The sequence below is a fragment of the Acinonyx jubatus genome, chromosome E3 (assembly GCF_027475565.1).
Source record: "Acinonyx jubatus isolate Ajub_Pintada_27869175 chromosome E3, VMU_Ajub_asm_v1.0, whole genome shotgun sequence".
NCBI classification, from domain to species: Eukaryota; Metazoa; Chordata; class Mammalia; order Carnivora; family Felidae; genus Acinonyx; species Acinonyx jubatus.
The window spans coordinates 39,082,681-39,098,145 of NC_069398.1; positions in this window are offsets into that span (position 1 = coordinate 39,082,681).

Below are 15,465 nucleotides of genomic sequence, written 5' to 3' on the forward strand. Positions count from 1 at the left end.
ATCAAAAGTCAAATGCTCTATGGACTGAGCCAGCCAGGTGCCCTAAACACATATTTTGGACACCATGCCAGGATGCTGGAGAAAGAAGGGTGAAAAAGGCATAGGTGTCCTTTGGAGCTCATGGCCCAGTGTGGGGTTCTAGAAGTCGTATGTGTGGTGAGCTGACTTCTGCCACAGTTAACTGCTTCTGTCTTTCTGCTTTCTGTCTTTCTGATTTTTATCCCCAACTTTTTGTTTTGAAAAATTTCAAACCTACGGAAAAGTTGAGAAGAGTTACCTGGATTCACCAACTGTTCACATCTTACATTACTTGGTGATTCTCTCTCTTACATACACACATGCATGAACTTTTTTTTTCATTTTTTCCCCCTCTGAACCATTCGGTAATGAATCTCAAACATTATCAGATATTACTCCAAATACCAGATACCCTAAGTACTAAGAACGAGGATATAAGGATACTATTTTTTTACTTTAATGTTTATTTATTTTTTGAGAGAGAGAATGAGCAGGGGAGGGGCAGAGAGAGAGACGGGGAGACACAGAATCTGAAGGAGTCCAGGCTCTGAGCTGTCAACGCAGAGCCTGACATGGGGCTCGAACCCACAAACTGAAAGATCGTGACCTGAGCCGAAGTCGGATGCTTAACTGACTGAGCCACCCAGGCGCCCCAAGGATATTTTAAATACTCAGAATACAGTCATCACACTCTGGAAAATTAACATCATTATCATAGTTTAATGAATCCATCATCAGATTTCTTCAGTTGCCATGGTGATAATGTCCTTGACAGCTTTTCCCCCTTCCTGATCCGGTGCTGAATCAGAGATCCTGCATCACTTTTAGGTGTCACATCTCTGTAGCCTGCTTGTATCTAGAACACTCTCACACTTACCCACCTCTTAAAGTTCTGTCAAGACAATGTTTTTGAAAAGTGCGAAAAGTGTTTAGATCTGTCTGGTGTCTCCTTGTTACTAGACTGAGGGTACATGCAGGCATCCCCAGGATGTCTCTATTTTTTCTTTGTAATTAGTAAGTAGCCCGAGTGTGTGGAAATGTCTTTCACCCCATGGTTTTGGCATTTGGCGGCAATCCTTTCCTAAATCATTTGCTACAATGGTATATGCAAAGTGGTGACTTTTCTGTCACTTAGTCGGTGTCATTTGCAAGTCCTGGTTTAAACTTTCTGTCTTCGTCATAAAATTTTCGGCTTACAGATGTTTGGTTGGTAACACAGTTCCCCTCCAACGTGCGTGCTCTGTACCAGGCACGGCTTGCTTTCTACGCATGATCTCCTGGAATCTCTGCAGCACCCCTTAGGGCAGGATTCATCATCCTCATTTACAGCCAGGATTAGTGGTTTAGCGACTTGCCCAGTGACTCAGCCAGGATTCAAACTCCCTCTTTTAGCCACTTTGCAATATTGTCCATCTGCATGATATGTATGTATGTATGTATGTATATATGTATATATATATGTATGTATTTATTGCTTATTTTTTAGAGAGACGGAGACAGAATGCGAGTGGGTTAGGGTCAGAGAGAGAGGGAGACACAGAATCGGAAGCAGGCTCCAGGCTCTGAGCCATCAGCCCAGAGCCCGACGCGGGGCTCGAACTCACGGACCGCGAGATCGTGACCTGAGCCGAAGTCGGCCGCCCAACCGACTGAGCCACCCAGGCGCCCCGTGCATGATAATAATTTTATTATTTTACTATTCCTCACTAACCAGTAATGTCACTTTTTCCAGCTGACCAAGGAGGCTCCAAATGGTCATTCTGACCACAGGTCAGTTACAACATTCTGATGCCTGGCAGGACAAACAGCACCGTGTGTCACCTGCCAGTGTGTGACCAGCCTGGGATCATTCTTAGATTGAGTTCTGCTTAGTTGAATTTTTCTTATTGTCCAGTCAGTCCTCGTACTTCATATTTTTACAGAGTATCCAGTGCTTTTGGTTTTCTGGATCCTCCTCAGAAAAATAACCCCAAACCCAACATATTCTCTAAAAAAATGGATGGATCCAAATGCATACATGTGATGCAAATGTTAGATGTGTGATATTCTCAGGTTGGGCAAGAAGGGTGTTGACTGCGCGTCTCTGGGACCAGGACCTGTACAAGCTTCCAGAAGGCAGTAACACAGCTACGTCGCAGGCAGCCTCCCCCTGCCGAGACAGAAACCAAATAGTACAACAACCTGCCCTGTCTTCCCTTGCCGGGAAACTCCTTTGAGCTGAGGCTCACATACATACGACAGGATTGGGTAGGAAGTTGGGCTTTCCAGTCCACAGCAGGATATTTTGCAATTGCAGTGATAATTTCGCAACACGGGCATTTCTGGATCATGGACTTATAAGGTAGTGTTTTGATGACACTGAGGCCTCTAGGTCAAGAGAAGATCACTAAGCTTCCATTTTTTGAGGTTCCAGTAATTTTTTTTTTTTTAATGAAAAAACGTGCAAAGAAGATTATAGCCCGCCCACAGAGGGCTCAAACTCAGGAACCATGGGATCGTGACCTGAGCCAAAGTCAGATACTCAACCGACTGAGCCACCCAGGCGCCCCTCTCGGAATGTCTTTACAATGTTTAATTGAGGGGGGGCACCTGGATGGCTCAGTCAGTTGAGCATCCGACTTCAGCTCAGGTCATGATCTCACAGTTTGTGGGTTCGAGAACCGCGTCAGGCTCTGTGCTGACCGCTTGCTCAGAGCCTGGAGCCTGCTTCAGATTGTGTCTCCTCTCTCTGCCCCTCCCCCACTCACACTTTGTCTCACTCTGTTTCTCAAAAATAAATAAATGTAAAAAAAAATTAAAACAAAACAAAAAAACAATGTTTGATTGAGGGGCACCTGGGTGGCTCAGTCGGTTAAGCACCCATCTTAGGCTCAGGTTATGATCTCATAGTTGATGAGTTAGAGCCCCATATCGGGCTCTGCCCTGACAGCTTGGAACCTGCTTCTGATTCTGTGCCTCCCTCTCTCTCTGCCCTTCCCCCACTGGCACTTCATCTCTTTCTCTCTCTCAAAAATAAATAAACATTAAAAAACATTTTTAAAAAGTATTTTATAATTAGCTTTGCCTTCAAGGGGGTATCAGTCCTGTCCCCCCCCCCCAACCATCATGATAAAGGTTTATGGTATTTAAATATAGTACATATCTGTTATTGAGAAAAAGAACGAACCATTGGCAAGATCATGGAAGAGTGAGTTCCTGTGTTAATACGATGCTGAATAGATCCCATTGTGACCCAACTCTCCCTACACTCCAGTCTATTACATTTTAAGGGAGAAATCTGAGACTTTGAGAGGCTAACTTCTCAAGTTCAAAGCGAATTTCCAGGCAATGAACCTCCCATTGAGACACATATTTGTAACTGTGCTTTCTGAGAACAAACCAAGTTCTTTGGCTACCTACAACCTCCCGAGCAGGATGGAAACGGAGAGCAAGCCAGATCCCCAAGGTAGGCTACTGTGGGTGGCCTTGAACTGTGGATGTTGTGCAGTTGTGGTGTTGAATAGTTCCTTGGTTGGTTCACCAATGAGTTTCATTTGCAATATGTTAATGCCAAGTAAGAAGCTTCATAAGGTACAAAGTGCTATACATTATTTATTCTGATTGTTAAATCTATATAGAGGGTAAGAGGGTATTCATTTTATTCTTTACAATTTTTTTTTTTGTATTTAAACATTTTACAATTTAAAACATTGAAAAAAATTTGTTCTGACAATATTTTTAGGGACCCTACTAGGAGGCTGGCTGTGGGCGTACAGTCCCTGACCCTCAAAGGCTTACAGGTTAGTGAAGAGAAAAACCCAGTTGCCTAGAAGGCAACTGCTCTCTTCTTTGGCATCCTTTGAGGTTTGGTTTACATTATCCTGTCCTCACTCCCACCTCCCGGTCTCCTTACCGCCTCCCACCCCACCCCCCTCCCCGCGGCCAAGCTGCCCCGAGTGCTTCGGTCATTTAGCACCTTGTATTGAAACTGTTGTTGAGTCTCCAATGTGCACAAAGTAGTGGGGGAAAAAACGGGACTCCAAGATCTAGGACCTGTGTGACCGGGGCCAGTTATTCGACTTCTCTGAGCTGATCTCCTCTAAGTGAAATGGGTGGTTTGGGAATTTCAGTGAGATAATGTATGCAAAAGCGCCTGGCACCGTGAGTCAGTATCCCCTTCCTTCAGCGCCAGGCTTGTCGTGGTTGGTGCCCGAGGGGCGGACGGAAGATCCCCGTCCCCGAACAGCCATCACCTCCGAGACCCCCTCCGCCCACGGCGCGCGGTTCCCGCGGCCGCACTCACTTCGGCGCGTGGGGGCAGGAAGACCCCGCTCCGCGGGTCTCACGCCCGGGAGCAACCCCGTGGGAGAACCGCTCCCAGGGGAGGCTGCTTGGGCAGCACGGGGTGTGTCTACGGGAAGAGCAGCCCGAGGATAAAAGGGAAGTGTCGGCTCCAGGCGCTGGGAGCGAGAACCACACCGCACGCGGTCTCCGCCGTGGCCCCGAGGGCTCGGCCCGAGGGAGGGAGAGCGGGAGGAGACGTGACCCGCCCAGGGGGTTGGCGCCCCAGGGGCCGCGCGGTCACGGCCTGGGTCTCCCGCGCCGGGCCAGCGTGCCCTAAACTGCTTCTCCCAGGGGGCTCCGGGGGTACGCAAGGCCAATCGGAGGGCAGGTGGGCGGGCTCACGGGGGCCTACGTCTCCCAGGGGGCTCTGGGGCACGGCGCCGTGGTCGGGATTGGCGGCCTCAGCAGCCTATACCTGCGTCTGCCCGTAGCGGCCCGCGCCTAGCGCCAAGGAGGCGCGGCGGTCGCCGCTGGTATCCCCTGCACGATGCCGAGAGGTGGCAGTGGTCGCGGTCCACGGTGGCCCGAGGTTGGCGGACGTGGGTGCGCGGGGGCTGCGCCGCGGCCTTTGCTTCCCCCAGCCCTCCACTCTGTAAGAGGCTGTAGACCTCGTTCACTCGTGTTTACGGCAAGTATTTACCGAGTGCCCACTGTGTACCCCAGGCCTTGCCCGGCCGAGGACGGGCAGGTCGTGGGGCACCCTTGCCCCGGGCCCTTGTCTCCTGGCTTCCAGAGAGGGGAGAAAACCGTCGTTTCTGGTCCTGATGGGAGCATTGAAAAAAGTGGGTCACTCATCCCGTCGCCAGCACTGCCGTTGCAAGACCCCTAGGGTAGAGATTCTTAAACCCTTCTATATCATTCATTTTGAAAAATGTAGGGAAGTGCTGTGAGCCATAGAGATAATGGTTTTGTTCAGGAAAACAGCACCTGCAGTTTCGTGTGTCATTTCAGGGGGTTCATGGAGTTCCTGAAGTCCACCTGGGGGAACCTAGTAGGGACCTCTAGGCATAGATGCTCACGTCAGTCAGAGCGCCCGTACTTTTTCATTGTCTTACATATTTCACCTTCAAGAAAGATCTTTGATCCGCGCGTGCTGCCGGAGAATCGAGGGAGGAACACTCCACTAGGTGTATCTGTATTTCTAGTTCCAACATTCTATTTGTTTAAGTCCTTCCCATCGAGACTACTTTCTAGTCTCAGGTTAAGCGTAACCAGACTGTCACCTGCATGGTAGTGTTGTTACGGACACTGGTCTGGATCACCCAGCAGAAGAACCAAGCGGCACTGGGAGATCTTGGAAGGCAGGAGGTTTATTTTACACTGGTGGGCTCAGAGGAGATCATTCTCCAGAGGTCTGAGTCCTGAGCTTAAGCAGCGGGGACAACTTAGAGTCTGTTTGAGCGCTGCAAGCGGGGTGGGAGAAAACCCCAGAACAGGAGTCTTGTGGCAAGGACTGGAATTCCCCTCCCAGTCCTGTTGGCCGTCTTATAACAGATTTTCCCCTCTCATTCCCCCCTTTGATGCCCCTTTAAACGGACATAGGCCGTATTCGAGGGCATCATCTTTATTTATTTCGGGCTGGTCCTTTCTCTCAGTTCCCTGACTTTGGTTGTGACTGTTCCTGACTGGTTTATAAAGTAACAGCATTCTTCTCTGAGGAGGATGCAGGTGCCCCTTTTGTTGGCAGTGAGGAGGTCAAGTGCCCGTCTGTTCTGGAGGGCAACTCCTGCCAGGGAACTTATTTGGCTCTGTAGGGACACTAGGGAGTTGGCCACTCGTTAGTCCCACACAAGAGCCTGTGTCCCTATCCCCGTGGCTATCACTGCCCCTAGGAGGACGGGTAGTAACACTGCTCGTTTAACCCGAGCCTTAAGACTGAAGGGTAATCTAAGCACCAACTTTTATCTTGAGAATCTTTTAATCTCTTTTTCCTGAAGCTTGAGGCACATACTTTAGTGCAAACACTTCCCCCAAATGGCACTGGCAACCTGACTCGCAGGCAAACCAGCAGACTGAAAGAGGTTACACCACATTTAAGCTTTTAAACCCCCCAGGTTCTTCCACAGTGGGGCCCAGATTAGAGGCAATCAATACCAAGAAAACAGCCTATCCATAAGAGGAAGGTGATTGCGGACAGGAACCTCTCACTGTTTCCCCAGCTTTCTGGGGCAACCTCTGCCAATCTGATGGCAAGGAGTAAGAACAGTCTATTTATTTTATAGGACTGGTGAGTCCTCAAGCTTCTTCCCTGCATAGACCAGCCAGCTTCCAGGGTGTGGCTGGAGCAGGGCTGAAGATCGGACTTGGGTCATTCTTCCAAGTCTGAGGCTCCTCAGGATTGGTCCTCTTGACTCTGGAGTGGTGGGCCCGGGGAGTGATACCTGTGACCCTGAGGGCAGTGGGGGTGGCCAGAATAACAGTATGAGGCCCAGTCCACTGTGGTTTGAGAGGATCTTTTTTCCAGTCTTTGGCCTAGAGTGAGTCCCTCCGTGAGAAGTGATGTACAGGGCATCCTAAAGAGATTGGTGCTTTCTCGAGGGTATCGTTGAAACTCATTTAGGGTGGCCCCTAACGCTTGAAGTTGTTTTCTTATTTCCTTTCTGGGAGGCTCCCTAACATGGAGGGGGCCTTCCATATATTAGTTCAAAAAGGGAGAAACCTTGAGTTCCTGGTGTGCAGTGGACACGCAGGAGGGCCAGGGGCGACAGGTCCGGCCATGGGAGGTCTGTTTCCTAGCGGAACTTGGCTAAGGTTCCCTTGAGGGTGAGATTCATTCGCCCTACTTTCCCTGAGCTTTGAGGCCGGTAAACATTGTAAAGCTTTGAGGGAGCTGGTTAAAGTTTGTATAATGTCCACAGGTCCATTTTCACCGTGGATTGTGGCCGGCAGGCCGAACCGGGGGACAATTTCTTCTTTGAACTCCTGGTGGGGGTCGCGGCGCGGATAAGGGAGGGAGCTGTGTCTACCTCCTTATTAGCTGCCACCTTGGCTCCTTTGCTAGACGATTTCCTCGTGCTGTAGGGTCGTCTCCCTTCTGGTGTCCTTTGCAGGGTAGAACTGTAACTTCTTTTCGAAGCCAGACAGCCTCGAGGAGCTTTAGTATTTCCTCCTTGTTTTGTTTTTTGGTTTTTTTTAATTTTTTAACGTTTATTTATTTTTGAGACAGAGAGGGACAGAGCATGAACGGGGGAGGGTCAGAGAGAGGGAGACACAGAATCTGAAACAGGCTCCAGGCTCTGAGCGGTCAGCCCAGAGCCTGACGCGGGGCTCGAACTCACGGACCGCGAGATCATGACCTGAGCTGAAGTCGGACGCTTAACCGACTGAGCCACCCAGGTGCCCCTTCCTCCTAGTTTTTGGTGGCCTTCTCCGCTGTGGTGAGGAGGCCCCTGTCTTTGTAGATTGCCCCGTGTGTGTACAATAGCAAAGGTGTACCGGGAGTCAGTTGACTCGCTTGTCCTTGCTAATGGTGAGGGCTTGGATTAAGGCATGTCACTGCATACCCTGCCTTTCGAACGCCCTCTGTGATGAAACTGCCACCGTCCCTGAACAAGGTGAGGTCTGGGTTCTCTAGGGCCTGGTCACGCAGATACGGGTGGCTTGTGAAAACTTTCTTGGTCACCTCAGAGCAGTCACGATCTGGTTTCTCTTTCTTGGAAGGTAGGAAAGTTGTGCGGTTCAGCGTCCACACTGTTTTGAGAGTGACCCGTGGATTCTTGCAGAGGAGCCCCTCCTATTGTGCTAGCTGGGAGTTGGAGAGGCGTGAGAGATGTGACAGCATGGGGAACCTTAGTTCTTGTCCCAGGGTGAGTTTCTCTGCCTCCTTAATGAGCAGAACTGTGGCCGCTTGTGCCCTAAGGCATAGTGGCCATCCGCTGCCACTGGGTCCATCCTCTTCGACAGGGCCAGCAGTCTGTGTGAGAACCCTGAGGATGACCTTTTCCTTCTCATGCACAAAGAGAATAAAGGCTTTTCTATATTCGGCAGGCCAAGGGCTGGTTCCTGCCCCAAGGCGGCCTTTATCTCTAGGAAGACAGCTTTGGCCTCCTCTGCCAGACAGGGCATTCTCGATCTGGCCCTAACAGGAGATTATAGAGAGATCTTGCTATTACTGAGAATCTGGGAATCTGGATTCGGCAGAATCCCGCAGCCCCCAGGAATTCTTGTAGCCCCCTCTTAGTTTGTGTCTGGGGTAGGGAAGTGATGACCTTCTTTTTCTCCAGCTCTAGAGCTCTCTTTCCATGATACCTGATACCCTGAGTTCGACAGAAGTTGGAGGAGGGCCCTGTGCCCTCTGTATAATTCTCTTGGGTATTGCTGGCAAGGAGGAGCTCATCCGCATACTGGAGAAGGGTGCAGTGTGTGGCCTCCCTTTGAAAGCCAGCGAGGTCTCTGGCCAGTGCCTCCCCAAAGAGGGCAGGCGAGTTTTTTAAACCCTTGTGGGAGGCACCTCCAAGTCATTTGCACCTGACGCCCTGTGTCTGCTTTGGTCCGATTGAAGGCAAACGAGGGTTGGCTTGGGAAGGAGTGGGGGGGGGGCAGGCGGAGGCAGAAGAAGACATCCTTTAAGTCTAGGCAGGTAAACCATCTGGCAGAGCCTGGAATCTGGCTAAAGAGGGTGTATGGGTTCGGGACCACTGCGTGCAAGGAGACGGTCACTTCTTGAATTGGGTGGATACCCTCCTCCCAGCTTCTTGACTGGCAAAAGTGGGGTGTTCCAGGTTGATTGGCATTCAGCCAGCATGCCTGCTTCTTTGAGTCTTGTCAGGTATTCTTGGATGCCTGCCCTTGCCTCTTGTGGGAGGGGGTATTGCCACTGTCTCTGCGGTCGAGCCCCTGGGATTAATTCTACAATGACAGGGGCCGGTGGTGGGCAAGTCGGTGGGGGGGGGGGGGGGCGGGGGTTGTCCTAGGCCCATACAGTGGGGTGGGCAGTCCTGAATTCAGGTGGGCTGCTCGGTTGGGCCTGGGCACAGGAGAACCTCCATTTTTTAATTCAGTTGGAGGCTGGTGCGTCTTTTGGCCCAAAGGTTATTTGGGCCCCCAGCTTTGAGAGTATATCCTGGCCGAGGAGAGGGATAGGGCACTCAGGTAGGTAGAGGAACTCATGCTGTACCGTGTGGCCCCCGAGTTTACATAAAAGTCGTAGTCTGGCCCCCTACTTTTATTTTGACTGCGGGCTCATGGGGGCCGAGAAGAAGTGAGCCTGGTCCCCCTCAATCTGAATCTATTCCTGCCAGGCCTATGAAGTCTTTTTTGCAGGGTTCTTGTGCATATCGGTTGGGTTTCAAGGGCCTTTACCTGGTTGGGACATTTATTCTTTTAATGTCCTTTTTCTTTGCAGTGGGCACATTGATCCCTTGCTAAGGAGGTTTTGGGCTTCCCCCTTTTGGCAGCTGGACCTTCCCTGTCCTTTTGTTGTGGCTCTCTTGTGCCTCGAGGTCAAACGGGTGTAAGCCTCGCATAGGCTCTCATAATAATCCCCAGGGGATTCCCCTTGGGCTGGGCAGACTCACGGGCTTCTTAGCCCCTGCTCGGATCCCCCGGAGGAGAGCGTCTTGGTACCGGTGGCTGTGGACCGGCACCTGGAGAGTGCTGTGCCTGGCCGAGGGCGCAATCTGGCCACTGGTCCAAGGGAGAGAAGATCTGCTGGGTCCAGAGGTGGTGGGGAGACCGAAGGCAGCGGAGTATCGGGAACCGGGAGGTTCATATGGTGGGGGCAAGATTGGTTCTTCCTCTGGATCGCCAGTGAGAACTTGTGGAGGTTGGGACTTCTGTTGACCTTCCTTGAGCTACTTTGTCGAGGTGACGAAGACCCTAGCCTGTCCCTGTTTGTTGCAGGTAGATCACACGCAAGGGGGAAGGGTTTGGGCAGTCTCTAACGAGGAGTCGATATATGGGAGCTGATCAGGGTAAACTGGGTCTGTGGTGACAACATGCCAGATGTGGCGGACCGTTGGGACATCTAAGGTTCCCTCTGAGGGCCATCCTACACCAACTCACGTAAGGTCCTTAACTTGCCGGTGGTTATATTAATTCCATAGTCTTCTGAAAACACCTTTTTTTCTCTGTCCCGACCCCATAATGTTCCCGTGAGACAGAGGTGTAAGGGTGCCCCCTCTAATGAGGAGACCAGTCAGATGCCTGTCTGGCCGTGTCCCGAAGGAACTTGGGTGACACTTAGCTGTAGCAGTCTCAGCTTTGTGACTTATGATTGGAAACTATTCCGATGCCGGCATAGACTGTGTGCTGTTCACCATGGAATTGCAGAGGGGTCCACTCAGACTCCGTGGGCTTTTGGGGACCTTAAGGGTGCCCGCCCGTGGAGCCACAGAATTGAACTCGGCAGGCAAGCCGGACCGAGTCGCACATTCACACTCACGTACACACCAGAGGTTGCTACATTCCCTCCCACAGAATTTCTCCCTGTGAGACCACTGAGGTCTCCGGGGAATGATCAGGTTCCCCTTCCACCACTATGGGTGGGCTGGACAGGACAGAATTGGGTCCCAGGCCTTCCGGTATTCGACCTTGGGTCCAGGGCCTCACCTGCTAAGTCTCCTCGAGTCCGGCAGGAATGGCAGAGCAGGCTGGCCCGAGGCTACCGAGCGGGAGACTGCCGAAATCCAGTCAGGGTGCGCCTTCTCCCTTGAGGCTCCTCGTTCCGTCACCGCCTCTCCATTTTCCCAAACCGGTGGCAACAGTGGGCCAGCGCGGTTGGGTTTCCCCGTCAGGGAACCAAATGTTACATAACCTGGTCTGGATCACCAGCGGAAGAACCAAGCGGCACGTGGAGATCTTGGAAGGCCGGAGGTTTATTTTACACCGGCAGGCTCAGAGGAGATCATTCTCCCGAGCATCAGCAGCGGGGACAATTTACAGTCTGTTGGAGCGGGGCAAGCAGGGTGGGAAGAAGAACCCAGAAGGAGAGTCTTCGGGCAAGGTCTAGAATTCCCCTGTGAGTCCTGTCGGCCGTCTAGTAACAGATTTTCCCCTGTCAGTGTGAGGGGCACCTTCTTACTCAAATCCTCGTCAACCTTGTGGAACATTCCCTTGCCTGCCACACTTGGCAATTAGTTAGAAGCCATAAACAACCTAATGCCTATCGCCAGACCACTGGCCGAGTAAATTTCGGTGAATCTGCTCCATGGACTGCGCTGCATCTGTTGGAAATGTGCCGTGGTTTTCCATGTGCTCATGTGCAGAGATGGTCACTACAGAACTTGACTAAAAGCGTGTTTATGGTACAATATGGCACTATAATCCCACGTTTGTAAAAAGTATGAAAAATATTTTCAAAATTCCAGTATCTGAAGGGAGACAAGAAATAACATGGCACCTGTAGAAAGTAGAATTAGAGACAGGGGCTGTGGTTTTCACTCTGTGCTCCATACATTTTTGTGGTTTTCAATGAACATTTAAACTTTTTGTGACACTTGAAACATAGTCCGTAAATATATTCAACATGGGGCTTGAACTCATGACCCTGAGATCGAGAGTTGCATGCTCTTAGGACTGGGCCAGCCAGGTGCCCCTGCTCATTATTCTTTATAACAAAAACTTAAGTAAAACCTCATTAACTGGAACGCTTTTTTTTCATTGCAGTGCAGAGGAGTAGGAAAAAATGATTTTTAAAATGCAGACTGTGCCCACAGAGAAACACATATGTGAGATTTTCAAATAATATGTGAGGTTTGCCAATACTGGAGAAACAGAACAGACCTGCCTCTGAAGTTAAACGCACGGCACAAACCTACCTCTAAACTTAAACACACATACACGCACACACGCACACACATGCTGCAGGCATCAAGTTAATGCAGATACAGACTTAAGGTCTCAAGCCTTGACTCCCTTGATGTCACACAACAGAAGCCACAATTTAAAAAAATTTGAGCTGAAATGACGGTAAGGCCACTTGCCCAGGAAGGTCTTAGTGTTTGCACAAGAGCCTTCACACACGGCGTGACCTAGCTGTGCATCCCCAAGCTCACGTGGCACTTCTGCTTCCTGGAGGGGGTGCCCTCGCACGTGGTCTCTGGGGCTGGCGGTAGAAGCACAGTGGACACTCCCCTCCCACCCCCCCACCCCAAGGACCATCTGCAGAAGACAGCAGTTAGAAACAGTTCTTAATGCTGCAGGCAGTAGTTAGGAGAAAACAACCTTGTAAGTCAAAGCTAAAATCAGACATCAAAGACCACACAGAACATTTTCCAAGATCTAGTGGTGGCAGGAGGGTATCAAAACACCAAAAATCATAGCTTTGGAACTGCCACGGGTGACACTTAACGGTTGAAGCTAACGTATATTAGCACTAAATTTATGCATGATGTAAGAATCCTGTGAGTGCCTCATATGCCTTCATAGCACAGGCTCCAGGGCCAGACTGCCTCAATGAGAATACAGTGCCTTCCATTAACCAGTTGTGTGGCCCTGGCTGAGTGATGTACCTACCCACTTATTTAGCCTTGAAAAAGAAGGAAATTCTGATACATGCTATAGCATGGATAAATCTAGAAAGCGTTATGCTAAATGAAGTAAGCCAGACACAAAAGAGCAAACGTATGATTGTACCTATATGATGTACCTAGAATATTCAAGTTCGTAGAGACAGAAAGTAGAGTAGTCATGATCAGGGCCTGGGAGGGGAGGGGAGTAGAGAGTTATTTAGTGCTTAGACTTTCCGTCCAGGATGATGAAAAAGTTCTGGAGACGAGTGCTGGTGATGGTTGTACAATAATGTGAACGTACTTCATGCCACCGAATTGTACACTTAACAGTAGTTAAAATGGTAAATTTTAGGTTCCATTTTACCACCCCAAAAGCCTAAAAAATGCACATACCCGTTGATTCAGTTATTCTATTTCTAGGACTATCCTAAAGAAATGGCTGGATGTATGCAAAGTCGCACTACAAGATGTCCCTCACAGAATTGTTCATGAAACCAAGAATTGAAAACAACCTAAATGTCTACCAGTAGAAGAGATAGTAAGTACAAGTGTGGTATGCCCATCCTGTGGCATACCGTGCATCTGATGAGAGTACGCAAGGCCTGTGCATCTTGATCCACGCGCACTGTTGTTATTTTAAAAAACTGGGAAAATGTGTATCACGTCACACGTACACATAACAAATATACATGCGTAAACACGTCAGGAAATGGGTAGGATGTACAGCCAGCTGTTACCTATAAAAAGGAGAAAAAGTGAAATGAGGGGGTGATGGAAAAGTTTCCCCATTTTCTTTGTATACATCTATATTCTTTGAATCTTGTACAATGACTGTTTATTTATGTACTACTGTGGTTCTGGTTATCTGTTGTTGCATAACCAACACCCCAGAAGTTAGTGGTGTAAAAACAGCCTTTCTCCTCTCACAATTTTGTGGTCAGGGTTTTGAGCAGGGCACAACAGGGACAACTCATGTCTGCTCCGTGACTGGAGCTTCAGCTGGGGTGGCTCCCATGTCCAGAGATTGCTGGAAAGGAATGGGATACTTGACTGGGGTTATGTGTCTGTGGCTTCAGTACTGGCTGTCTGCTGGTGACTCCTTGGTTCTTGCCCCCTTGTGTCTGCTGGGACTGGAATATCCAAGTGACTTCTTCACCTGCGTGTGGCGTGCCTGCGCTGGGCTGTCTGGAACAGGTAGATTGCTGCACGTCCATCTCTGTCCGTGTGCATAGCTTGGGCTTCCTCATGGCATGGCGGTCTCAAGATCATCAGCCTTCTTAAATGGCGGCTGGTGTTCTCAGAGGTAGCATTCCAGGAAGCCCCAGGTGGTGGCTTCAAGACTTCTTAGATAGGCCCAGAAGGTCATGTCCACTTCATTCTGTTGCCCAAACTTGTCACCAAGGCCAGTCTAGGCACCCCTTGTCAATAAGTAATAAGGAATTTGCGGCCATTTTTAACCTACCACACTTAACGTGATGTTAAAAGACTTTCAACAGGAAATTCAACCTGACCCATGACTTATAGTGACCTTCATTAAAGCAGAGCACACCCACCTCTTTCGTTTCTTTTACCAGTCACTGCAAACGGAGTCTCTTTGGAAATCCTCTACTGGGCCTGTTGCTTCCTTCCAAGTTTCTTATGCCATTCCTCAAATTAATGTCCAGGCCAGTGTTTTTCATCTCTGGCAGCACAGTAGTCATCTGGAGAGCTTTAAAAAATCTTGATGCCCAGACCAAATTCATCAGAACCTCCAGGGGGTGGCACCCAGGTGCTGTGGTCTGAAAGTTTGTGTCTTCTCAAAATTCCCATGTTGAAATCCTAATGCCTGGTGTGATGGGATTAGACGGTGGGACCTTTGGAGTTTCTTGGGTCATGAGGGTGGATCCCTCATTAATGGGATTAAACCTCTTATAAGAGAGACCCCACAGAGCTCCCAAGCCCCCTCTACCTTGTGAGTACCAAAGGTCAGCAGTCTGCAACCCAGAAGAGGGCACTCCCCTGACCATACCGGCACCCTGATCTGTGACTTCCAGCCTCCAGAACTATGGCAAATAAATTCTGGGGGGTGCCTGGCCGTTTCAGTCAGTGGAGCATGGAGACTCTTGATCTTGGGGTTATGAGTCTGAGCCCCACATTAGGCATCGAGATTATTTAAAATAAAATCTTTTTAAAAAGAGAAAGAAATTTCTGTTGTTTATAACCCACCCAGGCTGTAATATTTTGTTATAGCAGCCCAAATGGACTAAGACAGCAGGTCTCAGAAGTTTTTAATTTTTTTTAATGTTTATTTATTTTTGAGAGAGAGCGCGCGTGTGCGCACAAGCGCCAGCGAGCAAGTGGGAGAGGGGCAGAGAGAGAGGGAGACACAGAATCCGAAGCAGGCTCCAGGCTCTGAGCTGTCAGCACAGAGCCTGACGCGGGGCTCGAACTCACGAACTGTGAGATCATGACCTGAACTGAAGTCGGAGGCTTAACTGACTGATACCCAGGCGCCCCCTCAGGTGTTAGAAGTTTTTAAAGCTCTGCAGATGAATCCATTGTTTACAAGAATCGGAACCACTGGTCTAGACTGTGAGTAACTGACCCGGCACCAGCGGTTTCAGAAGCGGCTGCTTAGCACTTGTCAGCCAGCAGTCCTCGTTGGCAAAGCGATGGGTTGGCTGTACGCACCTGG